The sequence below is a fragment of the Saccopteryx bilineata genome, chromosome 7, assembly GCF_036850765.1.
Source record: "Saccopteryx bilineata isolate mSacBil1 chromosome 7, mSacBil1_pri_phased_curated, whole genome shotgun sequence".
Taxonomy (NCBI): domain Eukaryota; kingdom Metazoa; phylum Chordata; class Mammalia; order Chiroptera; family Emballonuridae; genus Saccopteryx; species Saccopteryx bilineata.
The window spans coordinates 112085767-112104069 of record NC_089496.1 but is presented as its reverse complement, the minus strand read 5'-3'; the positions used below and the strand labels follow the sequence as shown (position 1 = coordinate 112104069).

The 18303-nt window shown below is 54.3% G+C and overlaps 1 protein-coding gene across 9 annotated transcripts in view; it reads left to right on the top strand.

Moving 5' to 3' along the window:
• EBF3 (EBF transcription factor 3) overlaps positions 1–18303 on the top strand; it is a 121791-nt gene that overhangs the window by 41694 nt on the left and 61794 nt on the right. The gene's annotated exons all lie outside the window — the stretch shown is intronic.

Here is an 18303-nt window from a genome sequence, read left to right as displayed (position 1 = left end):
AGGCCCTAGGCCATGGGCCCTGAGAGGAGCCTCCTGCTCTGGAGAGGACTTGCGTGGGGGGTCCCCTGGGCTCCTGGTGACGGGAGTGGTTTTGTGAGATGAGACGGAATTCGTGAACCGCCAGGCCTGGTGTTCCATCCCCAGGACGAGAGTCACAGTGACGAATGGAGAGGTCTCTGGCAGAACTGCCACAAAGGATCAAAACGAGATTAATGGAGGAAGGACTTGGCTGGGATGCTCCAGCTTCAGCTTTCTGGGAAAGAGAGCCTCAGATTTAGAGTAGAGAACAGCCACCAGCCCTTGTAAGTCCTGGCTGGGGACGGACAGACTGACCGGAGAGGCACAGTACCACCCCCTGCACAGACGGGGAAACTGGCCGGCTCCCCCCCCCCCCACCTCTTGCGTGGGCAGCGAGCCTCCGTTGGTGACGCCTGCTGAGTGCATTTCCGGGAGCTGGAGCTCTGGGGGTGCTGGAGGTGGCCGCATCAGGATGAAAAGGATGCCGGTGAGTGGCGGTCCAGCCTGGCCAGCCATTGGTCACATGGCGCAGGCCCGCATACGGCTGCCACAGTGAGCTGTGCACACGTGTGTCCCATCTGCCCGGGAAAGGAGACGGTGCTGCAGGAGTGGTGTGTCCCCGCGGGCCATCCGTTCTGGATACACGGAGGGTCCTCACGAGATCTCCAGGATGGCGTCAGGCCCCGCCGGTGCAGTGCGGTGACCGCGCGTGAGCCCAGAGAGACACCTGGGACGGTGACGGCGATGCCGCGGCCTTATCTTTGCGCCGCTCTGGCGGCACGCTTGTTAAAACGTGGGGCCTGAGTACCGCGGACCTAACTAGTCCCGTCTCATCAGGCAGGAGTGCGCTTGTCGGAACAGGAAGATGCTTCCCCAGAACAAAGCCCTCCCCCCTCCCCCCACCCCCCACTGCACCCCCCTCCCCCCACCAAGAAACAACATTTGTGTGGAGATGGGCCTGTCAATTTGGGAATCCACATTTCAGCTCCTTGCTCAGGCTCCGTGCTTGGGCTGCTCCGCCCGAGGAGGAGGAGGAGGAGGAGGAGGAGGAGGAGGAGGAGGAGGAGGAGGAGGAGATGGGGGGGCACAAAGCTGGTATTTGTTGTTAGAAGGAAGTAAACTTCATCAGGTCGACTTAGATGCCTGCTTCAGATGTCACTCAGCGCCGCGTTCTGGTAATGGAACGCCGCATACAGATTTCTTCCCCAGGCTCAGGGGGATTGGGCCCAGTAAAAAGAAGAATTCACTCTTCTTCGCCGTGGCGCATCAGAGTGAGAAGTTTAAAACCCACAATTTATTCAAATATTGATATTTCTACTTGTCAGAAGAAGAGGGGCCTTGAAATTTCCACTGAGCAGTGTTGTCAGAAGAATGGCAAGAAATGTGTCAGATAATTCATAAACGGAGTTCACTACTGTGAAATCAGCTGGGAACAGGGGGGGAAATATATATATATATATATATATATATATATATATATATTCCTGTCGATGTAGAGTAGTAGGGGCAATATAACAGGAAATAGTACTCGCTGCTCCATCATGTCAAGCAAATGTTCAATTTGGGCCAGGTATTTCTTTAAGCAGCCTGCCGCTTCAGGGGAAGCCCAGAATGCATGAAAAATGTTTGGAGTTCTGCTGTGTAGACAAGAGAGCTGTTTGTTGTTTCTCCCTGGGAGAGCTCCGGAGCCGTCCCCCCCAGGAGCCAATTGGAAGGCGCGCCGGGGGCGGGGCGCACAGCTAGGCATGTGGTTCACATTAGGAGCCCCGCAAGGCTGGGAAGGGCCTGCAATGATGTCAGGGGCCCCCTGTAAATTCCAAACTGTTGATAGCAAGGGGCGGGGCTTCCACAGGAGCCCCCGGGCTCCCTATGCCCCTTCCCAGGGCTGGAGGCAGGGGCAGGGGCAGGCCTGGGTGCCCCTCCACTCTGGAGCCACAGAGTGGGTGGAGGGCAGCGTCCACGCCCAGGAAGACGAGAGCAGCAGCGTTGGAATTCTTGGTGCATGCAGGGAGACCAGCCCCTGTGGCTACTTGGTGGTGGGGTTTGCGAGCCGTGGGCACCCCCTGTGCATCCCGTGGGACCTGTGCCCCATCGTCTTCAATTTCACTGTTGTTTCTCTGTGCAGTGTCATGCACGGGCGGACATGTGTGCCCAAGCACATGAGGACGTGGGCTGGCCATGATCATGTGATCAGCATGGAGGTGCAGTGTCCTCAATGAGGCCCTGCTGAAACACCATGCATCCCTTTGTCTGCAGGGGTCCCTTTAGACCCCCAGAGCCGTCTTCCGTGCACGTGGAATGCCTGCGGGTGGGTGGGCCTGGCCTCTGCGGCTGGCGTTTGGATGTAGGGGCCAGGAGCCACCATTGCCCTCACATCCATCAGGGAACTGTCTTTCCTGCCGTGACTTTGGCATACCTGGCCCTGAACTACTACAGGCTTGCTGTCTGTCCGCCCCCGCCCTGCCCTCTTCATGAAGGGAGGGTGGTTGTGGGGGTGATGCCTTCTCCTGGAGGCCCGGTGGACACTTTGCCCAGCCTTGGGGCCCAAGTGGATGTCGGGGTTCTGAAAGGGGACCTTGGTCCAGAACAGAATTAGAGAGGTGCTTGTGGGAAGGTGATGGGGCCGGGGACTGAGAGGGAGAAGCAGGACAGGGTATGGGAGAAGGGGGGGAGGGGAAAGGTCAGCTGGGTAAACTGAGGACAGTCCTCTAAGCCAAGGCCCAGGATCCAGCCCTGCAAGGGCAGAGGACTTCCGGCTCCCCTTTATCTGGCCGGGGAGGACCCCAGGTGTGCCCCTCTGACCTCACCCAGCCTTCCAGTGCTTTGGCTCCTGGGACTGCAGACCCAAGTGACAGGTGACTGTGGTCACTAACACATTGTGTGTGGGAGTGGAGCATGAATGGGCCTCGGGTCCCCAGACCTGCAGGCAGAGAGGGTTGAAAGGTAGGTGTGGGGGGTGGGGAGGAGTGGCCATGGACAGGGATGCCCGTCACCCAGCGTTGGCGCTGGTGCTTAGATCCTGAGTGTCTGAGCCGTGTTCCTCTCCCTGCGGCCTTGGCTTAGAGGCGCCCGTGCCTGATAGCGGTGGGGCCTGCTGAGCTGTGACACCGCGGAAACCGCTGTGGAACCCTCCTCCTGGGCCACGTGATCACACGCTGGCCAGGTCTGTGGCCAGGTTTGCTGCCCAGCGAGCGGGGAGGCATTGGTCTAGAGCACTTGTTGGGCCGCGTCTTGGCGTGGACTAGGGCAGGACGGCAGGGAAGAAGTGGGGGGCAGTGGGTGTGCAGCAGGAGCCGTCGCTTTGAAGAGAAAACGGGGGCCTTCGGTTGAGAGATGAAGGTATTTTCGTTGAGACTTGGGGTCTGTCAAAGTGGTGGTCGGGGAGGGCTCTCCAGGACCCTTCCGTCTGGGTTTTAGGGTTACAGATGGTAGTGATTTCTGACTTGGTGTGTGAACATGTGAACCTGTGTGTACGCGCGTGCATTTTTATTCTGTTCAATTGTATTGATTCCATACCGGGTTCACTCTGTGAGAATGGGGGGGGGGGGACGGGCGAGGAGGAAGCTGTCTCTTTCCTTAGAGATAATGGATGCTGCTTGTCCTTCTGGCCCTGGCCCAGCCTGGGGGACATGGGTATTGTAGGGTCTGTACTCGAGGTACCACCGTGTCACAGTCCCCGAGCAGAGGGAGCCAGGTCCTGTCGGGATCTCTGTGCTCTTCCCCACAAGCAGAACGCGGGGTCTCTGCCCGCGTGGCCCCTGACCCAGCGACCCGTGTGGACCCTGTCCCGGGCGGGCTCGTTAGCACCGCGCAGGCTGCTGGCCTCCATGCCTGCCCGCCCTCCTGCCTGGCCGGCCGACCCGGCCTCTTCTTCACGCTCACTTATTGTCTGCTGGTGTCGGTGGGTCTGTCATCGATGCCGAGGGGAGCCAGAGCCCTGACAGTGAGGAGGTAAAAGCTCCCTGCCTGAATCCCCCATTAACTTTGTGAGGCGTATTGATTTCTTGTAAAAATAATGATATTGACAGGCCTTCCAGGAGTAATTGTTTCCAGAGCATGGAGGTCAGCGTGGCGAGGCGAGGGGAGGGTTAGAAACGGGGCTCTTAGAGGCGGTCACAGACCCCCGGGTGGGGGCCGCCGTTCACTGCTGGGACCCCTGCTGTACTGGGGTCTCCACAAAGATTTGGGGCTCCTGGACACACGGCTGGGTCCCTGACAGTTGATTGTCCCTTGGAGGGTCCCAGGTCAGCAGAGGGTCCTGCAGGCTGGGACGAGGTGCATGTGGCCGCTGGCCCGCCAGCCTCACGTGTGCGTGTTTTCCAGGCTGGGCTTCCAGAGTTTATCAGAGCTGTTCCTGGGCTGGTTCTTAAGGCTCGGCCACTGCTCCAAAGGCAGCTGCCCAGTCAGGGGAGCGGACACCCATGGCCACTCACTGAGAGCCTGTGTGGCCAGTCACAGACCCTGTCCGGTGGCCTCTGTTCCTGGGGAGGCTCACCTCCTTTCCCATGAGTGCAGCATGGTGGACAGGTGTAACCCAAGTTGCTCAATGTGGTCAGCAGTGTCTTTGCAAACTGCAGGTGTTCAGAGATGAATCCCTGGTCTGGGTGGCGAGGCCCGGGGGTTCTCCTTGGTTGTGGACAGTGTGTGGGTTTCCTTGTAGGAGACAGTGAAGTAGAGAGCTGGTCCCCAAAGGCCCGGCCTTGTCGGTGCGGGGCAGCTGTGTGGAGACCCACGGCATTCCAGCCAGGGGCTCTCTCCAGCCCTGGGGAGGTTCGAGGACCAGAGAGCCAGCCTCCAGGAGAGAGAAGGCCAGCCCTTGCATGACCAAGTGCCAGGACCAGCAAAGAGACAGAGCGACTCTGACTTCAGAAAGGAAGTCTCAGCAGTCTTGTGTTTAAAGCCAGGGTGGGCCAGGCATGTCCCCGTTTTAAACTGGGGGCTAAATCTCACTGATCAAAAACGTACTTTTAGTGTGTCTTTGAGAAGAAGTCTCCCTGAAGGTGGCAACTGTGTTGTTTTTAGAATTTGCCAGGGGCGGGCATGTGCGTCGTGTGTGTTGATGGTACATACTGGCACGCACTCCCGTCTCAAAAGAATGGTGGCTCTGTGGGTCTCGGTGTTAGCCGCAGACTGTGCGGTGGTGCCGGGAGAAGGGAACGGAACTCAGACGGGAAGCTACACGCACGCTCAGAGCTGGCCCACATTCACAACATCTCCTCTCTGTGTCCCCCCCACCCCACCCCACCCCCGAACGATGGAAATCTGATCAACGTCACTAATGAACTACGGTGACAGGTTATCAATTAGCCGGGCCAGAGGCGGTGGCCGTCGCCCGATCCTGGCTTTGTCTGGGTTTTCTTGGAGACGAGTTGGTTTGTGTCACTCAAGGAAGCCGCCCGTGAGGTACATCCCTGGCCATCCGGGCTGAGGTCCCTCCCAGCGCTGTTTAGAAGGAGATTTGTGTTTGCCCTAATCCAATAACCATCACCCAGGACGGCCCACCGAGCTCTGCTGGGAGCCGGTGTCCAGGCTTGTAGCAACAGCTAATGGGTATTTAGGTGCAAACTAGCTGTGAAGTGTTAAATATTTACATGTGGGATGCCAATAGTAATTGTCCACTTTATCTGAGCTAGCCTAGGGAAATGTCTTATTTGTTTCCATGTTCCTTCAATAAACAGAAAGCCGGAAAAATCCTCCCACTATTTCTTGGGGGCTTAGAATTAATAAAGGCAGGCAGCATAAAATATGGGCGTTGGGTTTTTGAATGATCACTTCTGCACCAGGTCATATAATATGGCTTTAACTCCATGTGGCCTGTCTATTAAGCAAGACAGGATGAGCCTCACATATAATAAAAAATATTTATGCTTTTCTTAGTGATACTAACAAGGTAACATATCAGAGGAGAAATGGCAGGAGAAGAGTAAGGTAACAGTGTCTTATGAATTCACGGCTCAGTGGGGTCCCGGCTGGCTCCCATAAACACCCTAGGATCCTCTGCTCGGTCCTGCTATTATTCCACAAATTGTGTTCCCCTGCTTTTTGTTTGTGAAATCTGAAGTGTCGTAAATGCCTCCGTCTCATCTATATTTGATAGTTAATATTAGTCTCCACCAGGAAAAGTGCACTTTACATGTGACAACATACGATTACCTGAGAGCATTATTGCCAGGGAGGAAAAAAAAAATCAATACCAATTTATAATTCACGATCGCAGTCTATCAGTTTTTATGGCTCTTTCTATCCAGTCTCATTAATTTTTTATGATGATTGACTGAAACTGAAAGATTTTTTTTTAACATGTTTCGCTGTTATTTATTCAACCTTAATAATTAAATAAACCCTAATTGGCTGTATGGTGAGGCGACTTGGCGCGGCGGATACCGGGAAGGGTTGGGGTGACCATTCATTATTCACGCGAGGGCACCTCACCTTTCCTCCCCAGCGTCTGGGCGAGGGTGTGCGCGCGTGTGCGTGCGCGTGCGTGTGCGTGCGTGCGTGCTCTAACGTGCCGTCACCTGGGCCCCCGGAAGACACAGATTGTGTCGTCACCCGACCAGATGCGTCGTTAAGAGGAGACCACTTGGGTTTAATTCAGAAATATAAGCAGTCGATACGAGAGAGTCTTCCTGGAGCAACGTGAGTTGGGGGGAGCCATGTACCTGTGCACCACTTTGATCCTCGGCTAATATCTTGGTTAATGAGGCCAAAGTGCCTCCCCCCCCTCCCTGTCCCCAACACCCCCTTGGCACCGAGAGCCGCCAACAGGGCTGCCCTCACTGGGCGCTGTTGCTTGCCGATTGGTGGCACGGCGGGGGGGGGGGGGCTTTGAAAGGTGATTGACAGATGGAAAATTCCACTTTCAGATTTGATCCGCATTCATTTCTGCGGTTCTCCGGCTGTCATCCGCCGCCCTCTGCTCTGGCTGGCAGGCCGGCAGGCCGCGGCAGTACGCATTAGCCGTTTCCACAGTGGGCAGAAAAAAAAAAGAAAAAACAGCAGAGGCAGGGAGACAATCCCGTATTGGAGCATTCTGAAGGAAAATCAATCATGTCATAAGTGAGAAGTATGGATAAGTTTGAACGGTGGCAACTTCCATCATTTCCTTTCTGGCCACGCTGGTGGGTTTCTGAGCGCGCCGGGCTGTGCAGGCAGCCCCAGCGGCGGGCAGAGAAGGGGAGAGCATAATAGAGTTGGGCTACGAGGGAAATTTTTTTTATTATTTTTCCCTTCCTCAGTATTTGTCAGGGAAGTTTCTCGTGGCACCGCACAGAAGGAACATCAAACCCTAAGATTATATACACTGGACATTTTGACAGAATTGAAAAAAAGCTTCTATTGACTATGACAGGGTTGTAGCGGCCTCGCTCAATCAAACCACCCAGCGTCGGCTGGACGTTTCTGGTTTGTTTTCTTTTTTTTTTTTTTTTTAAATTTGTTTTTGCTGGACTCTGCTGGTTAAAGCCACTTCAGGACTTCCAGGGATGCGTCCCCCTGGCCCCGGGAGGGATCCTCCATTCCTCCCACCCACCTGCCTACTGGCAGAGGGGGAGCCCGCCCAGACACCCGCACATAGGGGGCACCCGCCGCAGTTGACGAGTCTGGTTGGTCTGTGAGTACCGAGTGTGTGTGTGGGGGGCGCCGTGTCTGTTGGCAACGCTGTGAAAACAGTGGAAGACGCGCGTGTTGCAATCTCACAATCTTGTTCTTAATATTATTGAAAGAGAGCTCTTCTCGGCGGTAATAAATTTAACACAAAAATCAAATACAAAACAAATTTATTCTTCCAGAGCTGATGGCCCAGTCATTTCTTTCTTGTCTTGCATTAAAGCCTTAAAATCAACTGTCACTCCCTATCGATTGCATCTGAATTGTTATCTATATTTCTCAAAAGCGCTCTTGACAGTTAATACAGTTTAAATTATAATCTGGGGAAAAGCAGCCTGTGTTCCCCCAGCAAATTGCTCGGATTCTGAGTCAAGCAGCTCCCCGCTCCCCGCCCCGTTCCACGCGGCCATCTATTTTAGCAAAGGATCATTCAGGCCAAATTATTCTAAATTTACACTCGGCTGGTATGTAAATCATATTGTGGAAATCACTTTTGGAATCACTCTAGGATGTGAGGCGGTGTTGGAGTCGTCAGAGCACAGCGTTGATGAACAAACTTCACCTTGGGGGTCCGCCGCCCCCATTCACCCCCGCTGCGGCTGGGGTCTGCGTTTCGGGTGCTTCCGAGGATGTTCTGTGGGTGTCGGGGACTCCGGGGCTCCGCCGCCGCCGCCTCCTCCTCCTCCTCCTCCTCCTCCTCGGAGTGGCCCCCAGGCCCTGGTTCTCACTGAGCGGCCTGGTCTCCAGGGGCCGGTAGGAGGGGCAGGCTGGGGCCACCAGCCTCCAGGACCTGTGTGGGGGTCCAGGTGATCTCTGGACTCCCCTCATCCTTGCTCCCTCAGGAGGAAGGCGTGAGGCCAAGTCCAGGTGACTTCCTGGAGTTTAGGTGCACACCCAGAGCTGTCTGATAGGCATGGGGTGCGTGCCACAGATGCCACCTCGAATTCTTCAGTGGCCCCATTCACAAAGGCAAAGAAGCAGGCAGAATCATTTTTAATAACACTTTTGATTTAACCTCCCAAGAGCCAAAAGGTTATTGTTTCAATACATGATCAATATCACAGATTATTGAGATCTTTTCAATGCTTCCTTCACTAAGTTTTGGGAATCAACGCCTGCACGGGGCCCTTGCCGGTCCGTGTGGGCCGGCTCCCTTCGCTGACACTCAGTGCCACATGTGGCTGTGACCAGCAAGGCAGGTATAGTGGACCCTGGGTTGTCCTGAAGGCCAGGCCAGAGGTGGTATCTGTCGTGTGCAGCCCCAAGTCAGCTGAAGGACGAGGGGTGGGGAAGAGTGGAGGTGGATTCCTGGAGTCCAAAGTCACCTCTCCCCAAAGGGACGTCCCCATGGGGGGGTGGGCTCACCAGGGATGCACAGCCTGGCTCTTTCTGCTTCAGCCCTGGGTGGTGGGACCTGCGGGTGGATTTGGTTTTCCTGCAGAAGTATTTTGTGATTGGAGACTTGGGGCTGCCCCTGACTCAGTGACAGTTCCGCAGGTGCAACACAGGGAGCCAATGAAGAAATTGCTTCTGTTCCTTCAGGAGTAACTAATTACACATTCATTTATTCATTCAGGAAATATTTACTGATGACCCGTTAGTTTGAGGCAAGGGTGGTTAAAATACTGTTCCTGCTCTGAAGGAAGACTAGCTGGGTGGCCATAGGTCTGTCTAGATCAGTGATTTTCAACCTTTTTTGAGCCACGGCACATTTTTTACATTTACAAAATCCTGTGGCACACCACCTACCAAAATGACACTCTAACACAGTACACATTATACATATAGTTAATAATATACTTTCTAAATGTATTTATACTCACACCTGACCATGTCTCACGGCATACTGGTGTGCTGCGGCACACTGATTGAAAAACACTGGTAGATGTTCACGTCTGCATAGATGTGGGGATAGCTGTATCGGGAGATACTGGTCTACCCACAGGTCTGTGCCTATAGACATATATCTATCTAAAGAGAGCTCTGTCCACCCATGCATCTGTCCGCTCATTTGTCCATCCATCTGCCTGTCCATCCATCCATCCATCCATCCATCCATCCATCCGTCCATCCATCCATTCGTCCATTCATCCATGTCCATATCTGCAACCCCTATGTCCCTTAGTGTGTTTGGCAGGAGATGAGAAGATGAACCCCGGGGCATAAAGTGTTGGGGAGAGAGACCCTGGGGTCCTTGGGGGCAGCACACAGGGTGGAACACGGGCACTTTGGAGACCTGGACTCTAAAGATGGAGGGGGCTGTGGACCCTCAGAGGTGAGTTGGGGAAGGCCATTCTAGGTGGAAGTAGGAAATGTCTAAACCCCTTCCACGCTGTGTTACCCTGAGCCAGGTAAGGGAGACGTGTCCCAGACAGCAGGTAGGTGACCCCCGCCCCACCCCGCTTCAGGGAGTAGCAGCAACTTTCTTGGGAATTGAACACAGGTTTTCAGGACGGAAGAGCAGGGGGCAAGAGGCAGGAGCTTAGCTGGCAGGTGGCCCTGCTTCTGCCGCTGCTCCTCACTGGAGTTTGAGTTGGGGCTTCAGGTCCCCTCCCAGTAAGGAAGTGTTGTGACTCCTATGACGACTTTCACAGCAGGTTAGGGGCCACTAACTTCACCCTGTCCTCCTGCTCCTGCCCCCTCACCCCCATCCCCCACCACAGCAAAAGAGTGCCTCTCAGGACACCGGGGAGGAGGACTTAGACTATACTGTCACCAAATGTCACATTCTCCTCTAGGTTCGATAGGCGCCCCCCCCCCACAACTCTCTCAATATTGTGGACGTCCATCCATCTGAAGAAGCAGCCAGAAATGGGCCAAGTGCCCGACATAAGACACCCGATCTTGCCACGTTGCCTCGTAGAGAGTAGGTTCCCTGCTCGACAGTCAGACTGGGTCTAATGGGGTTTAGTCTGAACTTTGTGAGGACAGCAGGCTGGCTTTGTCACCTCTTCATGCGCCGAACGCACAGTTGTCCGTGGGTAGGTGCGTGGGAAGTAAAACTCGGCGACTCGGGACGAACTTCCGGCTCCCCCCTCACAGAGGCCGGGGCCTCCAGACGCACCCTGTGCGCAGGACAGAACCACTGTGGAAACGACCTTGTGGTTTGGGTGTTGACTTTGCGTGAGGCGGGCTGTTGGACCCCACGCGGTTGCCGGTGCGCGGTCATTCTGCCCTAGCAAACCAGCGGGTTGTCACCCAGCGGCCTGTGCGGTGGATGTGTCGATGGAGCCCGCCAACTGAGATGTCCGGGAAAGACCGCCCCCCCCCCCCCGCCCGGGAGTTTCAGCAGAGCCCTGAGTGGTTTGTTCTCCTTTTTAAATTATTTAATTTTATTCTGTTATTGTTCTGTGTGTGTGTGTGTGTGTGTGTGTGTGTGTGTGCGTGAGAGAGAGAGAGAGAGAATAGATACTGCTCAGAAAAGTTAGGGTATATTTGATAGCTTCATATTCATTTTGAAATACCCCCTCATTTTTGTGAGCAACACACACACACACACACACACACACATAGGGAGGTGACATTGGTTCATAAAATTATGTAGGTTTATAGGGTTCAGGTGTACAATTCTGTAATATATCGTCTGTATATTGTCTTGTGTGTTCACCATCCCAAGTCAAGTCTCCCTCCATCACCACTGGTCACCTCTCCCCTCTCCCCTTGTCCGCCTCCCCCACTGCTACCCCTTTCTTCTTGTCATTGATGTGCTGTTGTCTGGGGGTCATTTTCGCCCAGCCCCCACGCCCTGCCCTGTGACAGCTGTCAATCTGTTCTTGGGTGGCTCTGTGGCCTTTGTGACTCGAGGCAGATGATGGTGGTGAGTTCGCAGAGCATCACCTGCAGCTGTGACTTACGTCCAGAGCTCCTCTTGAGGCCCCGCCCTTGGAGGTGACCCGCATTCTACAGGGGCTTGTTGGGCCCGAGCCCAGGGCAGGTGGCAGCAGGAGGGCCCTGGCCCCTCTGCCCCACCTGGGCGGGTGCCTGGCCCCTGCTGGTTCTTGCTGTGTAGATGTCTGTCTGCAGTGCCTTGTGCTGTTGCAATGCATTACTGACTTGGGGTCTCGGGTTACGGGAACTCTTGTCCTACAGGTAGTTACGCTCTCATAAAGACTCCCACAGAAATGCTGTGCCAGGCGAACAGCCACTGCTCAGGGTACTAAGGTATGTGTCAGCAGGTGTGACTTGACCGTGGCAGGGGTGGGAAAGGCAGTTACTGAGGAGCAGGGAACTCTGGGCACCCTGGTCGGGCCGTCTGCTCCAGGATTGTTTGCGGCTGGGCTCCGCTATGAACAAACACCATGCCGGCCTCTCCCCTCTCATCCACGTGGCCCTGCACAGGGGTTCCTCCATCCCCGTGAGGGAGGGCGCGCCTGGCTCTGGCTCGCACTTGCCTTGGACCCTGTGGCCTTGCCCCTCTCATTTAAGCGTTGGCTGTACCAGAAGCCAGAGTCCTTCCTTGGACTTGGGCTGACCACTTGACCCCAGAGCTGGAGAGAGAAAGGTGAATAGTTGAACTGTAGTAACAAACAGCCCTCAGAAGTTTCTTGGCGGCCTTCTGCCACGAAGTCATTAGCAGGGACCATTCACGAGGAGCGTGTTGGAGGGGACTGAGTGTGACACCAGGTGGTCAGCTCACTGGGATTTCTCCCCAAACCCCCTCAGGCAGAGAAGTGAACAGGGTGCTCCTTGAACGGGACCTGGGCTGTGGCTTTTGCTGGGTGGCTTCTGCTAACGGGAGGTGGTCATTGCCTTCACCCTCAGATGGATTTCCAGGTGGGAGGTGAGGAGGCAGCCCCAGAGCATCCGTGAGCTGAAGGGCCGCGTGTTCTGTGACTTTACATCTGGCCATGCTGGGTGGGGAAAGCTTGTGTTTGGGCGTGAGCCTCTGCTGTCAGTCAAGGGTCCCCAACTGTGCCTGGCAGCCCGGGTGACTGGCGACGGGACCCACCCCGACTCATTAAGCTGGAGCAGACCATACAGAGGGCACCGCTGCGTGATTTTAATATTTGGTGCCTGTGACAGGATCATTTTAGTGATTTGCAGGATTTATCTCCTCTTAAAAGTACTGCCTAAGGCTACTCTAATTGGTAGGAAAGAAATTCCCTCTCCTCCTCCTGTCAGTCTTTGTTTTATTTACTGAGAACTGCCGAAACCTATTTACACAATAATGAGGATAAATCACCAGGATGCTTTCAACACAAAGAGAAATGTGGCGGGAGTTGAAAGCTGTACAATTAAAACAAAATTCCAGATATTCCTGTAGTGCGTGCAGTTAGAGAAAGCAAAATAAAATTAAGACAAATAGCAGGATCGCACCCCAGACCGGCTCGGGGAAGCTAATCAGGGATCAGAATTCTAGAGATATTTTATGACGAGCAATTTCACTTGAAATGGCAATGAAGTAAATGCCTGTGAGGTACCATCAATATTTGTAATAAAAATAAACAATCATGCCTTCCTCTCTCGCCCGCAAATAAACAGGGTAAGTTTAGGCGTCATAATTATGACATTGCAGGAGTGGTGGTAAGTCATGTGAGGATGTCAGCGTGCCTCCCGCAGCCTCCGGCTTGTTCATAGCGGGCGAGGGCCACAGCCGCTTGGACGAGACACTCCAAGGGCACTTGACCGCGTGACCCAGAAGGACCAACTTGTTTAGGTGGCAGGAGCACGGTTCTTCCTGGACGGTGGGTCCCAGAGAGGCGCCCCAAGAGCGTGGTGTGGAGGAAGGAAACCACCCTGGAACTTGGCCCTCCTGGCTGTTGGGTGGTGATGTTCTTTCAGAGCTCAGGTTGGTGTGAGGACCTTGGTGAGCTCGGGCATCCTGACCCAGGTGGTTGCTGGTATGGCTTCAGTCCCATTCAGGGGTGGCCACCCTGTGGAGGATGGAGCAGATTATGTGACTCAAGGAAGTGGACAAGCTCTGACCCGCTGGAGCCGTCACGAGCAGGGCAGCAGGAGCAAGCCACACACCACGAACCCCGGAAGTGCTCCCAGAGGCTGAGCTGGTCTAGGAGGCCATTTAGGAAATAGGAGTTTCTTTTTTTTTTTTTTCCCTTTAAAAAAAATTTTATTGATTGATTTGAGAGAGAGACAGAGGGGGATAGGAACATCCACCTGTCCCTATATGTGTCCTGACCGGGGATCAAACTGGCAACCTCTGTGCTCTGGGACGATGGTCTAAGCAACCAACTGAGCTACCCGGCCAGGGCAGGAAACAGAAGTTTCTAATATACCCCTCACAAAAATTAGGGGATATTTTTATCGCTTTCTAATTCATTTTAAAACATCCCTTAATTTTTGTGAGCAGTATATGAAAGAGATTTGAGTTCAACTTCTTACAAGGGATAAGATACCGAGGCCCTTTGCTATCAGGTGGTGGGTGGGTGGGTGGGTTCGGGGCGGTGGGGGGGTCCCAGGTGGGGTTCCCAGCCTGGGCCTGCTTCCCCATGGGCTGACCCTGGCCACGCTGCCACACCCCTGGGGCTAAACCAACCTGATATCTGGTGGGGGGACCTCTCTGGTTCTGACTGTTGAGCTGTCTGTGCTTTTGTGCCTTTGTTCTGCTCACCCCCACCCGTACCGTGCCTCTTCCCCACGGCCCCTCGGCCTCCCACCCTCAACATGGGTGCCCTGCTCCGGAGTGGGTTATAAAGCAGTCTGCCTTCCTCTCCGCACCCTGACAGCTAGGTGATGATGGCTGCGTTACCCTGGGAAAAAAAAATAATTCACATAAGCAGGTTTTAGCACATTTACCAGGTCTTTTAACTTCATCTGACACTGTTTGGATGGAAGATGAGAGAGGTATATTTTTATGTCCCACGGGAGTTACTTTATGATGACTCTTTCAAGGTGAATATTGGCATTTATTTAGCCCGAGCGAAAATAAAAAGGAGCACGCAGACGCGTGAACACGGAAACACTGGAGTCAGCAAATAGTATTTTATTTTGTTGCTTTGAATTGCTGTCCCTCAAACATGGCTAAATCTAAGTTAATTTAAAGTTTCTCCTGAGGAATTCACATCAAATTAAAGCGTTTCTCTGCAGTGATGGCAAGAGCAGGGAGCACATCTGAATTTCCTCCAAATTATGGTCTATTTTTACCGTCTCCGAAGATTCGCCTTGGTGGACCCTTCATCCACTATCTTTGAGAGAAAATTAATTTAACTAATGACAGCTCAGACTAAAACATCAATCAAAAAGAAGAGAGAAAGCAACATGACGATCATTGAACAGCGTGGAGGCAGACGCCCAATTCCGCGTGGAACTCGCCACTGGGCTGTCCTACTCTCGCACGAGGAAGGGGTGGTCCCTCCGTCAGTGCCTCGGGCGGGGCTCCAGCCAGCCTGGGAAACCAGACTTTTCCTCCTGGGGGGCCCTCGCCAGTCGCTACTGCCTGTCTGTGCAACGGTGTATTGGGAAGGTTTCATTTATTTTATGTTTTGACCAAGTGGTTGGTGGTTCTTTTTTTTAAAAAAAATTACTTTTAAACTTTTATTTATAGATTTTAGAGAGGGAGAGAAAAGGAGGGAGGGAGAGAGAGAGAGAGAGAGAGACAGAGACATCGATTTGTTCCACTTCTTCATGGGCTCATTGGTGATCCTGGCCTGTGCCCCGACTGACTGGGGATTGAACCCGCAACCTTGGCAACTCGATTTGACGTGTTAACCCACTGAGCTACCTGCCCAGGGCCACTTTTAGTGGGCTCTGTGTGAAAGCACCCTGCTGGGCTAGGGTGAGGGCCCCGGCCCATCCTTGTGGGCCATCACCGGTCCTGAGATCGGGGGTGTGGGTGGGCGGACGTAGGTTCTTCCCTACCCCGCACACACCATGGCGCTCTGCGGCACTCTGTTGGCATTGAAAAATGCCAGCGGGTGGCTGAGAAAATTTAAGGCGTTCTCATTGGCAGCGGGCGGTGGTGCATCCCCGCCTTGTTGGTACGGGCTCCGGTTTATGAATGATGAGGTGGAGGACATTCGATATCAGACGCTCACGATGTAGCTCTTAATAAAAGATGAAACGAGGGAGAGGAGGCGGCGCAGTTTTCTGACACAGTGCTGATAAGGAGCACGATTCGGGGCTGCGTGGAGCGGCCGTGCCCGCCACCGCCGTGTGACAGGCACTGAATGGCAGACAATGAACACATGTTGCTGCTTACCCTGTGACGTGGAGCCACGTGGAGAAGCTGTCCCAGGAACTTCTGTACAGATCGCACGCAGAAAAGGCTTCCTCCACAGGCGAGGACGTCCCGTCCGGTACCCGAGGACGGCGGATGGGCTGGCTGGCCCGCCGGGCAGGCGGGGAGGCAGGGAGGCAGGCGGGCCTGCTGCTGGGGCGGGGCTGCCCGGAGGAGGCGGCAAAGCAGGCAGGAGCTGTCACTTTGAGAAATGAGGAGTGGAAGAGGCTGGGACCAGTGTGGCAGATGTGCCGGGAGGAACAGGGAGCATATTGATCAATTAAATATGCAAATACCTCAGCGAGGAAAGACAGAGATGAATAAACTGACAGAAACATCAAACTGCACATTAATGATTCGATGAGGTGCTCATCCCAACAGTTTAGTTTTAAATAAATGCTACTCTGCCTGAGTCAGTTTATAATATACTTAATGACTGGGCCAGGGCTGGGGTGGGGGGATGGAGGGAGGCTGACAGGGCTTTGAAACCCATGCCATCCTCTTGGGGGGTGGTGGTGGTGGGATGGGCTAGCCCCCCCCCAAGCCTGCCTCTCCGCCCGCCCCAGGGACAGGCAGAGAATTCAGGTTTCCCCAATGACAATAGCCCACCATACCCCATTGTGGCCCACTTTTTCAGGCCTCTCCTGTATCATTTCCTTTCTCAGCCGTCCCCAAAGAAAGCCTGATTGTTTTGGGCCAGACTCTGCTGTTGGGCCGTCTTCTGCCCACGGGTGAACCCCCGTAAACCCGGGGACCCCGGATTAGGTTGCATTCCTGTGCCGCAGACCCGGCCGGGCAGGGTCTGATACCTTTTGTCCATGACTTTGACTCTGTGAGAGGCGCCTAATTATGACTTCGCTCTTCAAGACTAATGAAATTATCGTCTTGTTCTCTCGCTCCGGTACTGTTGTCAAGACTTTGAAACATGATCGTTTAATTACTGACACCTACTGTAGCTCATTTTATGCATGCGGAGCTAGAAAATGCTCGCCTCCACCAGCCCAACAGGAGCGCTGAGCTCTGCCCTTCCAGCTGCATGTGTTAAAGTCCTCTTTTCATATGAAAATTTAATACAGTGAGAGAGAGAGAGAGAGAGAGAGAGAGAGAGAGAGGGAGAGAGGGAGGAAGGGAGGGAGGACGGGTCAGCTTGGGCTCTCTTCTGTTCCACAGCCCCAGAGTTGGCCATTTTTATAACAGAATTATTTGAAATTCCTCGCCGGCAAAAGGGCAGGCACGGCGGCGTCAGGAGGACGCGAAACAAAACCCCAACCGAGTTCAATGATATCTGCCCCGGGCTGCCCCTGCGTCCGCCCAACTGTGAGTGGCTCCGTCACAATCGACGTAGGCGAAGAAGATGTCATTTAAAGAAATGGGGGAAAATATTCAGGTTTTGACATTTGGGCTGTTTTTCCACTCTGATAACATCAAAACTTGTACTTCTTGATAATAAATAGGAGAATGTCAGCTGTCACTCAGGGCTGTCGTGAAGGCGCCGCGGGGCAGGGGACACAGGACGGGGCCGCCGAGAACATTTTCGGACTTTTGCCGCTCAGATGAAAGTACCGTGTGTTGATTCTCCCGTATTTTCTCAGGAAGGCCCTGTGGAGGCGTTGGCCCCCACCCGGCCGTAGGTCTGCCCGGCCCCCCCACCTTGATTTATGGGGGAGCCAGTCTGCAGGTAAAGGCGGGCATGGGGGCAGAGGCTGTGTGCCCCAGGCCTTCATAGTGCCCCCTTCTAGGAGGTTGGCACCAGGGGGGCCCTGCTCTTTTTCTGCAAAGGCCCTGGGGTCCCTGGTGGATCCTTAGAATAACCTCCCCCAAATACACACACACCACATTCTCAGCTCACTTCTAATCCCCATCGATCGGTGCAGAGCAGGAAGGTGGCACTGGGTGACGGTGGGGGGGGCAGATGTGTGGCACCACAGGCGTGGGCTGCGAACACATGTTGGCCCCACGACACCTCGCGGAGGGCCAGGCTTCATCTTGGGCCCCCCAGCACGCCCCCCCCCGCTGCTCCCCAGCTCAGACTTCTATCAATTTCAGGGTGCAGGGACTGAGACGGGCGATGCTGGCAATTAGGTTGGCTCTGCCTTCTCCTTGATGCTTGATTAGTCAGATTGATGGAGGGGGCCATATGTGGCCGTGTCAGAACTTGGCTACGAGGCTCCCTCTCTCCCTGTGAAGGACAGGCAATAAAGCGGAGGCCTGGGGTAGCTGCGTGGGCCGGCCTTTCTGTCCACTTCAGCCCCTGCTCCGTATTTAATGGTTGCTCTCTGCCTTGCCAAGTTCACGCCGCCACCGCCTCCGCTGCGGCCTTGGAGAGAGGTGGCCACAGGCTTGGGTGTGTCACCAGATCTCAGGAGGCTGGGGGGGTGGGGGGGCTCAGGGAAGAATGGCATATTTCTCATCCTCTAAGATAACAAAAGGGGATGCTTGGGAAGGAGAGCAGCGGGGGAAGACACAAAGACAAAGGAGGGGGCAAGGTCAGCAGAGCTAATAGG